Below are 12,604 nucleotides of genomic sequence, written 5' to 3'. Positions count from 1 at the left end.
CAAGCCAATAGATGGGGAGGGAGAGGTCGAAAGAAAGCAACTTAAACTTTAAATGCATTTTCCAAGCTGCTAACTGGCCTGGAGAAGTAATTTAAAGAGAGAAATGCCTTTTCCAAGTTGGGTGGTTTTTGGGGGGAGGGGGACTTTGAGAGCCACACAATATGCATGAAAGAGCCACATTTGGGGCTCCTGAGCCACAGTTTGGCCACCCCTGGCCTACATTATTCTACAAGGAGAAGATAACTTGGCTTTTTGAGAGAGAGGAATGCATGCAAACATATACCACGTAGAACAGGAGTGGCCAAACTTGCTTAATGTAAAAGCCACATAGGATAAACATCAGATGTTTGAGAGCCACAAGACATGAACAAGGAAGGAAGGAAGGAAGGAAGGAAGGAAGGAAGGAAGGAAGGAAGGAAGGAAGGAAGGAAGGAAGGAAGGAAGGAAGGAAGGAAGGAAAACAGATAGGAGAAGGGGAGGGAGGAAAGAAGCTGGAATGAAGCAATTTTGGCTTGGAGAAGTGATTTAAAGAGAGAAATGCCTTCTCCAAGGCAGCCAATGGGCCGGTAGGGACCTCAAGAGCCACACAATATGTGTGAAAGAGCCACATGTGGCTCCCGAGCCACAGTTTGGCCACCGCTGACATAGAGAGAATTGAAGGGGATAAAGAGAGGCCAGAGGCCCAGAGAGAAAAAGAAAAAAAAACTCTTTTCCCTCACACATCTTATGATTCTGGCTCAAAGTCACCCAGCAAGCTTCCATGACAGAGTGGGGATTCAGACTTAAATCACAGTACTTAAGTTCAGCGATACTCACTCAGTAGCTTGGTTCTTCTGACTACTGCCCCTCCCAGTGTAGTACTCGCCCCATGTTTCACAAAAGTGGGTAAGATGGCTGACAGGTGGCTTCCTCTTTTAAAACAGCCACTTCTAGAGGAACAGGTAATCTGCCAGCCTCCCTGAGGGGTGGGTCTCATGCTAGGGATGGAAGCACACGTGTGGCTCTTCATATGCCAAGGAGCGAGTAACACCTCTTTAGTCCATGTGTTCCACACTGCAATCAGGCTCAGAACGAGGATATCTCTGCCCAGGATTGCACAAACCAAACCAAAACACTGCACAGTCGTTTTAATGCTCCGATTCCAGATATTTCTGTATGTTTTACTTCAGATATTCATTAATTTCAGATATTGTTACTGGGATTCAACTGTGACCATGCAAAGTGGTCTTATACTGAATCAGACCCTTGGTCCATCAAGTTCAGTCTTGTCTACTCAGACTGGCAGCAGCTCTTCAGGGTCTCAAGTTGAGGTCTTTTCCATCAGTGGTCCCCAATCTTTTTCGCACCAGGGACCAGTTTTGTGGAACGCAATTTTCCGGGGACCGGGGTGGGGGGCATGTTTTGGGGATGATACAATTGTTCACTTTATTTCTATTAGTTGGATTTCCCACTCCTCCACTTGCAGCTGCTGGAATGGCCGTGGGTCAGCCATAGCTCTTGCAGAGTTGTCCTTGGAAGGGCAGCTTCTTTCAGAGCTCTTTCAGCCCCACCTACCTCACAGGGTGTCTGTTGTGGGGGAGGAAGGTAAAGGAGATTGTGAGCCGCTCTGAGACTCTGAAATTTGGAATGGAGGGCAGGATATAAATCCAATGTCGTCTTTGTCTTCTTATTATTACTACATTGTAATATATAATGAAATAACTATACAACTCATGGCCTGGTTGCTTACAGACCATGAACCGGTACCGGTCCACATCCCGGGGGGTTGGGGACCCATTTTATATCACCTACTGCCCTATCCTTTTAACTGGAGATGTCAGGAATCGAACCTGGCACTTTCTGCATCCCACTGAGCCACAGTACAGACTTCTGTAATTCTTTTGTACTTAATTACATGCCACTGACTTGTTTGAAGCAAGAAAACCAGGTATATGTTCTACGGGTATATGTTCTACTCATCTATAGAAACCCTGAGAAAGACAGAAGAAAATGTGTTGTGGAAAAGGTTAAAGAAAAGCAGTTTAAGTGGTGATAGCGCAGAAATGCAATTAATATGACAAACCAAAGGCGAAGACTGAATTTACAGCAACTTGGATTATAAAAACCTAGAGCGAAGATTTTCCGAAGAGCTCAGAAGAAATAGAGAACAACACAAAGCTAAACACTTGTGGGGAGTGGTGGGTGTTTCGTGTTTTGTTTGGTTTAATACAGGCCTCAGATTCAGCAGGAGCTCACAGGAGTGCAGCTCCTGAACCTTTCTGAGGGCTCCCCCTCTTCCTTCCCACCGACCTTGTCCATTGAATAGAAGGTGCAGCTGCATAACAATCCCTGGATTAGGAGAGCGGGCAGCCAACCAGGAGTTTTGCCACACCCCCAGCAGCCCTCATTAACCCCTGGAGAAGCCCGCACCACTCTTTCTCCACTTCTTATGCGATTTTGGGCGGGGGGCGGGTGGCTTGCTGGCTTTTTTACTGTTGGGGGGCAGACAAGGAGAGCCCCAGGTGAGTGAGGCCTGCTTGAGCCGGCTGGATCTCTAGCCAGCCCAATCAGGCCTCGCACGCCCGGGGCTCTCCTTTCTTGCATCAGGTTGCTTTTTGCTGGGAGGGGGCAGCATATGCTAATGAGCTCCGCCATACATTTTTCTACAAAATGACCCCTCGTTTAAAACAAAAATCAAAGTACCTTGACAAATCAGTTATCCTGTTTCAGCTTCTAATTTTTTCTCACTCACAAGGGGCAGTCTGACAGCATCTATTCAAAATGGGAAACAGGCCTAGGAATATATAATTTCCCCATTTCTGTTATAACTTCAGGATATTTGCTACACAATTCTGTAGCCCAGGAGACACATATGGCTCTTTCACACATACTGTGAGGCTCCTGGAGGTCAGAGTGCTGACCCATAGGTATGCGGACTATTTCCACTATGTGTGAAGCAGGGAAGGAGAGGGAATTAGGCAGGCTTGCAAGCTCTTCTCTGCCACAGAGGTTGCCTAGTGGAGAAAGAGAGAACAAGAGCCAATGGAATCACTGGAAGAGGGATGGAATTAAAGAGTGTGGTGCAGGGTTCCCCCTGAATTTCATAGCTCTTCTAGGAGCTATATTTACTAACTTTAGTGTTAAGGCAACGAGAGATGCATAATGATCCAAACAGTGGTCAGTGATTCCTATAGCACATGTGCGTTTCCTTCTCCCACTGGTGCCAAAAATAATTCCCTAACCTTTTCCTATGCTGGCCTTATGAGGACTGTTATTCCCAGCTTTTGTGTGATTTTTTTTTAAAAGTCTACTTAAAGCATGGTCATGTTGTAAAGTATACACACACACACACCCCAGAGTTCCCTCTAAGCTTAGTTAGCATGAACTAGCTCACAGGTTTTTAGCCTCCAGCCCACAGATTTTTGTCTTAACTCAGAGCACAGTAATTTATGCAGTAGCTCACAACTTTAATGCCAGTAGCTCATAAAAGTAGAATTTTTGCTCACATCTGCAGCTTGGAACATGGATACACATATACACATTTTGTACCTTTCTGTCCAAAGAAAGTATTAAGAGTTTTAATAAAGTTACGTGTATAACATTTCTTCCTATCTTGCGGCTCTCAAACATCTGATGTTCATTCTGTGTGGCTCTTACGTTAAGCAAGTTTGGTCGCCCCCGCTGTAGCCCTTCATTCAGGGCCCAACAAATCCCTTAAAAAGAAATGACAAGAAACTGTGAAGAATTTAGATTAGGCTTTGCGGGATGACATGATAGAAGTTTACAAGATTATGCATGGGATGGAGAAAGTAGAGAAAGAAGTTCTTTTCTCCCTTTCTCACAATACAAGAACTCGTGGGCATTCAATGAAATTGCTGAGCAGTCAGGTAAAAACAGATAAAAGGAAGTACTTCTTCACCCAAAGGGTGATTAACATGTGGAATTCACTGCCGCAGGAGATGGCGGCGGCTACAAGCATAGACATATATATATATTTTTTTGTCCACTGTGTGACACAGAGTGTTGGACTGGATGGGCCATTGGCCTGATCCAACATGGCTTCTCTCATGTTCTTATGTTTGTGGCAGCAATAAGAATGGTCATTAAAATATAAAACTCTGAATGCTGAAAAACAAGTCCAGCTCCAAAATTTCTGGGAGGGTTCCTAAAGCTGAAGAAAATCTGTCAAGGCCTGCCTTAATTCACAAGTTTAGAGCAAGCGCCACACAGGCCAAGAGAATTACCACAGACCGGAGGCTGAAAGAAAACTCTCTACCCATATATACAATCCGTGATCAAGTCGATAATTCAAGGTAACAAGGCTCAATATAACTTCATTATGTTCCAAGCACATAAACAGCCCTTAGATCAGGGGTGGCCAACCTTGCTTAATGCTTATAGAATAAATGTCAGATGTCTGAGAGCCACAAGACATGAACATCAGATGTTTGAGAGCTGTGAGACAAGGGAAGGCAAGTAGATGGGGGTGAGAGGAGGGAGAGAGAGGTGGAAAGAAAGCAACTTTAACTAATTCATTCTCCAAGCTGCCAATTGGCTTGGCTTGGAGAAGTAATTTAAAGAGACAAATGCCTTTTCCAAGCTGGCTGATGGAGCAGTGAGGGCTTCAAGAGCCATACAATACGTGTGAAAGAGCCACATGTGGCTCCTGAGCCACAGTTTGGCCACCCTTGCCTTAGATAAACAAGAGGTTGTTTTTAACTTGGATCATGAAAATAACTGTATTTACTTTTAAAATCAAATAGGGAGGTTACCTTACAATGTCGAGCAGTAGTTCTGAACAGCTGCAGAGGATATATACTGAAGAATGGTTAAAATAATCTTCGTCAATTCTCAAGGGATATTCAGCCAGTGGCCCTCAGAGTCAAGGCGAATGGTAACAGCACACAATGGACATCAACATTTTGGCACAGAGAAAGCTCGTTCTAATCCCGTTGCTGCACACAGCCTATATATCTTTCTTTAATGCTGTTTCAGGGAATTGCGCCTTTCCAGCCCTTACGATGCAGGATTTTGTGCAGGGCTGCGGGCGCATTTAAAAAGGCAGGAAATCTGACTGTGTTACTTGCCTACTTGAATCAGAATTCAGAGAGACTTTTGCGGTCCAGGCAACTTAGTAGCAGAGTGGCTAATTCGAGACTTCATTACTCAACAATTTGGCAACACACTGCATAGATTAAAGACCGCATCACTTCTGGATTAGCCAAAAGGCAAGAGGCCATGAATCCACTTCCTTCATTAAACTACCTTTGCAACACAGTATATTAAAATATTCCTAGCATAAAGCATAGAAAATTAATTTGTCAAAATGCACTTGGCTTTTTAAAAACAAAACAAAACTTCAATATGTTCTCTCAGTTCTAGATTATTCCAGGACTGCATGGCTGATACCCACTCTAAGGACATGGGCATGCTGGGAAATATAGGGAGGGAGGGAAATGAACTCACCTGAATGGCTCATCAGATCTCGGAAGCTAAGGATAAGCTCTGGTTGGTACTTGGATGCGAGACCACCAAGGGTGTCCAGGGTTCAAGTTTCAAGAGGGGACTGGATAAACATATGAAGCAGAGGTCCATCAGTGGCTATTAGCCACAGGGTATAGATGGAACTCTCTGTTTGGGGCAAGTGATGCTCTGTATTCTTGGTGTTTGGGAGGGGCAACAGTGGGAGGGCTTCTAGTGTCTTGGCCCCACTGGTGGACCTCCTGATGGCACCTGGGTTTTTTTGGCCACTGTGTGACGGTGTTGGTTTGGATATGCCATTGGCCTGATCCAACATGACTTCTCTTACGTTCTTATGTTATGTTCTTAGGGTTGCTACACAGAGACAGGCAACAGCTGACCACCTCCGAATGTCCCTTGCCGTGAAAACCTACAAGGTTGCTATAAATGGTTACTTGATGACACTTTCCACCACCTGGGAGGGAAACAGAGATAGAGGAACGCCTCTCAGAAAGACCTCGAGATGACACCTTCCATTACAACCAAGTAAAGTGGGAAAGGTAGCTTGAGGATGGGGTGGTTGATGCTTGGATGGGAGATTACCAAATCATCCAGGGTTGCTATGCAGAGGCGGGCAATGGCAAACCACCTCAGTTCTTGCAACCTCTTGCCTTGAAAACTCTATGGGGTCACCATTTACTGGCGGCAACTTGACAAGACTTTCCACCACCAGGGAGGGAAACAGAAGGAAGAAAGGTCTCTCAGAAAGGTCTCCCGATGACACCTCCCATTATCACCAAATGACCTCTGGGAAGAGGGCATGAGCAACTCTGCATTCCCTACAATGTCACTGGAGACTCAATGGTGTCTCAACCAATAGTCCCTCTAAGCTGTGTGGAGTCTTGTGACCAAAAATTCTTCTTTGTAAATTACTGGCATTAAAGTTGTGAGCTACAGCATAAAATACTGTGCTCTGGGGCCATTTTTCCAGAGCTAAGACAAAAATGTGTGAGATGGAGGCTAAAAAACTGAGCTAGCTCACACTAACTCAGCTTAGAGGGAACACTAGTCTCAACTTAGAACTGGGCTTGGGGAAAATGTCAAAAATATTACAATAATTTTCTGAAGAACAGCTTACTTTGCCAAGACTAATTCAGATGGAGGGGGAAGAGCTCGCTGATTTTTTTTCCCCTCTTGTTTTGAGTGTCTTCAGTTTTCAAACACCTCTAAAGTATTTGCATAACCTTCTTCTCCAGAAGGTGAATGTTGTGGAATAAAACGCAAAACCCAGGCCAGAGAAAACAAGGACTTTGCTCTCTGGAGCCTTCAGCGTTTTACTACATTAGATGCTGCCAGCGAATTTCTATGCTCAATAGGATGTGATTTGAATTTATTAATCCTGCTTTTCTGGTATTACTCAGAAACAGACAATACATTAGAATATGTATTTCACATAAAGAATAACAATTTCCAGGGCTTTTTTTTGTACCAGGAACTCCTTTGCATATGAGGCCACACACTCCTGATGTAGCCAATCCTCCAAGAGCTTAAAGGGCTCTTAGTACAAGGCCTATTCTAAGCTCCAGGAGGATTGGCGACATCAGGGGTGCGTGGTCTAATATGTAAATGAGTTCCTGCTACAAAAAGAGCCCCGATTTAAATTTCTAAGGCTGTTCAGAACGAAAAGCAAACATTCCGCAGATATGGTACAATAATACAAGCCTTGATTAAGAGAGGTAATATCTAGAATTCAGTCTGAAAATCTGGGTTACAAAACTCATCTTTTAAGAGAGTAGATGTAACAGGTGTTACTCAACTAATCTGCAGTGTCTGCCCATCAGCACTATCCCTTATTATTTAGAAAAGATTCCAAAAATGCTTCCATAATCTCCTTATGTCAGCAACATATGGCACACAAACCATAATGCATTCAGAATATCTGCAAGTTTTTGTTCCCTTGGAATGATGTTTCTAGGCCTTATAGTTCAAAATGACACAACGGCGGCACTGGAAAAGCCATGCTCCATTTTTCAACCTGTTTTTAAATGTCTGCTTCTAATCCTGGATAATTATGTTTTGAAAGAGCCATGCTGTTTTGAACACCAGTGGGAACGGGAACCCTCTCAACTGAGGCGCTGCTAGAAATAGTTCTGCGATCAAACTGAACACTTGAAAACCTTCTTCTCCGGAAGTTGAATGCCACGGAATAAAAATGGAAACCCAGGCCAGGGACAACAAAGACTTCGCTCTCTGGAGCCTTCCATGCTTTACATTAGATGCCGCCCAGAGAATTTTTATAGTCATTGGAATGTAATTAAGGCTTTTTTCCCAACAGGAACTGGGCTTTTTTTGTAGAGGGGAACTCCTTTGCATATTACGCCACACACCCCTGATGTAGCCAATCCTCCAAGAGTTTACAGGGCTCTTCTTACAGGGCCTATTGGAAGCTACAGGAGAACTGGCTGCATCAAGGGGTGTGGTCTAATATGCAAAGGAGTTCCTGCTACAAAAAAAAACCCGAGCAGGAGCACACAGGAACAGAGTTCCAGCAGGCCTGGCATCAGGGGGTGTGGCCTAATATGCAAATGAGTTCTTGCTGGGCTTTTTCTACAAAAAAGCCCTGTGTGAAACAATGCTGCTGTCGAAGGTGTGTAGCCTAATGAGTTCCTATAGGCTTTTTCTACTAAAAAAGCCCTGAATGTAAGCCTGCTTTTCAACCCCAAACCAGTTCATAAATTAAAACCACACATAAATGACAACAGAAGTTAAATACCAAAAGCCCAACCAGGTTTTAAACATTAGACACCTAATTAATTCCAGTCCAAGGGTAACTTTAAGGCCAACAAAGTTTAATTTTGGGTATAAACTTTTGTGTGAAAGCTTATACCCAGGGCTTTCTTTGTAGAAAAAGCTCAGCAGGACCTCATTTGCATATTAGGCCACACACCCCTGACATCACCATTGTTTCACATAGGGCTTTTTGTAGGAAAAGCCCAGCAGGACCTCATTTGCATATTAGGCAACACACCCCTGGCACAAGCCAGCCAGAACTGCGTTCCTGCTCAAAAAATGCCCTGCTTATACCCAGAATTAATCTTTGTTGGCCTTAAAGGTGCCACTGTACACAAACTTTGTTCTGTTGCTTCAGACCAACACAGCTACCCACCTGAATCTATTTACATTCCAGTGTACATGTAGCCCCGCCCCCTTTCCGGTTTTGCTTTCTTTAGGGCAGGGGTGGCCAAACTGTGGTTCAGAAGCCTCACATGATTCTTTCACATGTATTGTGTGGCCCTTGAAACCCCCACTGCCCTGTCAGCTGGCTTGGAGAAGGCATTTCTCTTTAAATCACTTCTTCAAGCCAAGCCAATGGGCAGTTTGGAGAATACATTTAAAGTTGCTTTCTTTCCACCTCTCCCTCCCTCATCCCTCCCCCACATTTATTTGCCTCCCTCCCTCAGCTCTCAAACATCTGAAGCTCATGTCTTGCAGCTCTCAAACATCTGACACTTATTCTATGTGGCTCTTATGTTAAGCAAGTTTGGCCACCCCTGCTTCAGGGGGATCTCTGCTAACATCATTGGTACATAATGCAGGAGAACACATCTATATCCCCCTCAGTCTTTTGTAGTTGAAGAATGGCAACCCCTGCCTCTAGGAATGCAAATGGGTCAACTTATTCGCCCCCTCTTGTTTTATCATCCAAGTTGTGATACTTTCACTGGGGAAAGAACTATAGTTCCCATAGAAACATGTGGAGGTGTTTCGGGGCCTGCTATTCTCCTACTGTCTTTCAGTACACGGATTGGCGTACACGGGAAATTTCATAAACAAATGTGACTCACCGACCGCATTTCAAATGAAACACACTCACAGACAATCCAATCCCAGAGTTCAACTTTCATGAGGAGACAAAAATACTGCAGTTCGTGCTTGAGAAGCCACAAACACCCACACATCAATATTTAACAATGAACTTTGAAATATAATACACACCTTGATTTACTTTTTTAGACCCAGAAATGTTAACTATTTCCTGTCCCAAGGGCCACTGAGTGACAAATAAGCATAGCTTTATTACGTTAATGTCAAGCGCCGATATTTCTCAATAAGCAGCCTTTTGTTTTAAAGCAAAGCTGTTTTATTGTTAGAAATTCAGAAGCTGTATCAAGGACATAAGCCTTGGGAGTAATGACGTATACAGGGTTACACAGTTGCTATATAGGATATCTTCAAAGGTTACATTACAGATGCAAACTTGAGTCACGGGTTCAAAGGTTACTAAACACTATCTCTTTTATTACTAAGGAATTTAGGTGATTAAAAACATCTCCCATTCTCACACTTCTCCAGCAGAAGATAAGAGTTGTCTGCGTGAATCCGTGGGAGAGGCGACTTGAAAGTGGTACCAGCCAGGCTGTAGCATAAACATCCTTGGGCCAGATGGATTTATTACTTGCCCAATGGTTGTAAATAAGGGGGGAGCAGTAGAGAGCTGGTGACCTGCTCTTTGTCTAACAAACAATTAAGTTACAGAAATAAGTGCGCTTGACAGCTAAGCCTTTTACATAGCACACCCAAGTGCTTAAGAGAGCTCACCCCACAAAGTGCACCAAATATTTTAATCGCCCTTTAGGACAGCCGTCTAAAGGGATTGCAAAGTATCTTCATTAGCAGTTGATTAAAAGCGTCTTCCGCAACAGTAATTCATAAGCCTTCTGCAAGAAGAACAGATTTTGCTCTGTATTTGGGCAAAAGACACGTGGCACGTATTTGGGTAAGAGTCCAAAAGGCGCTGTTGCTGCATAACCATCTCATAACATGCCAAGCATAGCACTGCCTCTTTTTTTGTCCTCCACGAGCAAGGCATGTCACCCAATTTTTCAGTTACCATTTTGGGACAAAGGGGGAGGACTGGAGACAGAGAGGGACAATGCATCAGGCTTTCCGGGTTTAACACGTGCACACCTCACTGACATTAGCAGCTAGCAGGTGCCTAATAACAACTTTCAAATTTATACAAACAGGAGTCTGGGGGTACCTTCAAGGGTATGCAGGGCTTTTTTTTGTAGCAGGAACTCCTTTGCATATTAGACCATATCCACCTGATGTAGTCAATCATCCAAGAGTTTACAGGGTTCTTAGTACAGGGCTTACTGTAAGCTCTTGGAGGCTTGGCTACATCAGGGGTGTGTGGTCTAATATGCAAAGGAGTTACTGCTACAAAAAAAGCCCTGGGTATCAGTGTTTGACTCCAGTTTAAATTTTCATGGGTTTGAGCCCATTTTTTCTGCAAATGCAATGTAGAAAAAAGCCTTTTTTTTAATGTAGCCAGTGTCTTTGAACAGTTCTGCTTAATTTTTACTTCTGCTGAGTAACACAACTGACTTTCTGGAATGCTTTCCTGATTGCACCTGCACCTCTCGACTCCAGCGGCACACTGTCAGCACAGAGCATTTTTCTTTGTATGTGGGTTCAGCAATTCTTAGGTGACATTCAACACTTGTACAGCTGAACATACAGGTTTTTTTTGGGGGGGGGGGTTGCGGCAACCCCGTAGAGAGTTTTCAAGGGATGAGACATTCAGAGATGGTGTGCCATTACCTGCCTCCGTATCAGTGCTGGATTAAGCCCTGTGGAGATCACTAGGGAGACGATATCTTGGGAGGGGGGGGGGGTTGCAAGATATCTGCTAACATGTCCTGCAGGCACCTTCTCAAAAGCCCCCTTTCAATCAATCCATTTATTATGGTTAATTGACCAGCAATAACAATATACAAAATCTCATAGTCACAGGCCATAATTTTTGACTACATGGAAGCATTCTCATATTCAAATTCCACCAATGTTACACCTTAAAAATGGCATTATTAACTGTCTCTACTTCGTCTAAAAACTTTCAAAAAGCCCCTTCACAAAGCTGCGGGGGGGGGGGGCACAAAGAGGCAAACAAGCGTGGAGCAAATTATCTCCTAACATGTCCTGCAGGCACCGTCTCAAAAGCCCCCTTTCCCGTCGCCAAAAACCACACAACCCCAGTAAATGCCAGCGCCTACTTGGTCTATTTGTTAATCTGGCCCTGCTCCGTATGGACCCTGGTAATCCTTGGAGGCCTCCCATCCCTACACTAACCAGGGCCAACCCTGTTTAGCGTGAGATCTGATGAGATCGGGTGAGCCTAGCCTATCCAGCCAGGTCAGGGCCCAACCCAGATCATAAGCCCCACATTAACCTAAGGGCTGATGCGATATTTTTAAAATGAAGGCCCGTGGGCTCTTTCTTGCAAACAGACGCACTCACATACACGCATGGGGTACGCAGGTGCCCTGTGACACGTGTACTCTCGGCACGCTCTAGCTTTCGGATCCCCCGCAGGGGAGCCTAGCCGGAAGACCCCTTTCCCTACTCCAAGTTCCCCTTCCCGTCGCCAAAAAACCACACAAACCCCAAGCTGAGTTATTTCCGCCCCGGCGGGCGTCCTTCCCCACAGCACCCCAGCCTGGGCGGCCCAAGAGCCGTCCCCCAACCCCGGCCACAACACAACACCGACGGAAGTCTCGCTCCCCGGGGAAGGAAAAGGCGACCTCCCGCCCCCGATCCGCCCGCTCCAAGGCGCAGTGGCGCGCTTTCCGCGACCCCCCAACCGGGCCTGCGCGCCGCCCCCTGCGTCCCACAGGCGGCCGGCCAGGCCCAGGGGCGCCGTGGCGGGCTGCCCAGCCGGGATGCCTCCTCCCGGCCCCGGCAGTGCCGCCTCGGCCAGCCCCTCTCCCCTCCGCCCATGCAGGTGGGAAGCAAAAGGGACCCCCCTTCTTGGAGATCCCCAGCCGGCGCGCCTACCTGTTGCGCGCCGTCCGGCCCGGCCTCTCCGAGCGAGCAGGCAGGCTGCGCTCCCCCGCTTCCTTCCTGCCCTGCCTCCCCGGGCCGGCTCGCTCCTCCTTCTGCCGCTGGTTCCTGCGGCACGTCGGTCAGAGCCAGAACATGGCGGAGGCGGCTCCTTTTGGCAGGCGAGGAACAGGAACTGCCGCGGCGGCGGCGGCACGCAGCGCATCGCGCCCCGGAGCGCAGCCAAGGCCCGGCCGCTTTCGGGCACGCGGCTGCAGCGGCACCGCCCGCCAAGCTCCGGCCGCCTGCGGCCCGGAAGGGCGCTTTTCCCGAGAGCCCGTCG

The 12,604-nt window shown here is 46.1% G+C and overlaps 1 protein-coding gene across 1 annotated transcript in view; it reads right to left on the bottom strand.

Annotated features, from left to right (window-relative positions):
• Window positions 1-12,379, bottom strand: part of LOC132566388 (intersectin-2-like) — a 143,998-nt gene extending 131,619 nt beyond the window's left edge. The window contains 1 exon segment of the mRNA XM_060231383.1: window positions 12,277-12,379. The gene's annotated coding sequence lies outside the window, so the exon portion shown is untranslated.
• Window positions 12,380-12,604: the final 225 nt, after the last annotated feature.

Source organism: Heteronotia binoei, chromosome 1, assembly GCF_032191835.1.
Source record: "Heteronotia binoei isolate CCM8104 ecotype False Entrance Well chromosome 1, APGP_CSIRO_Hbin_v1, whole genome shotgun sequence".
NCBI lineage: Eukaryota > Metazoa > Chordata > Lepidosauria > Squamata > Gekkonidae > Heteronotia > Heteronotia binoei.
This window is presented reverse-complemented; position numbering and strand designations above follow the sequence as displayed.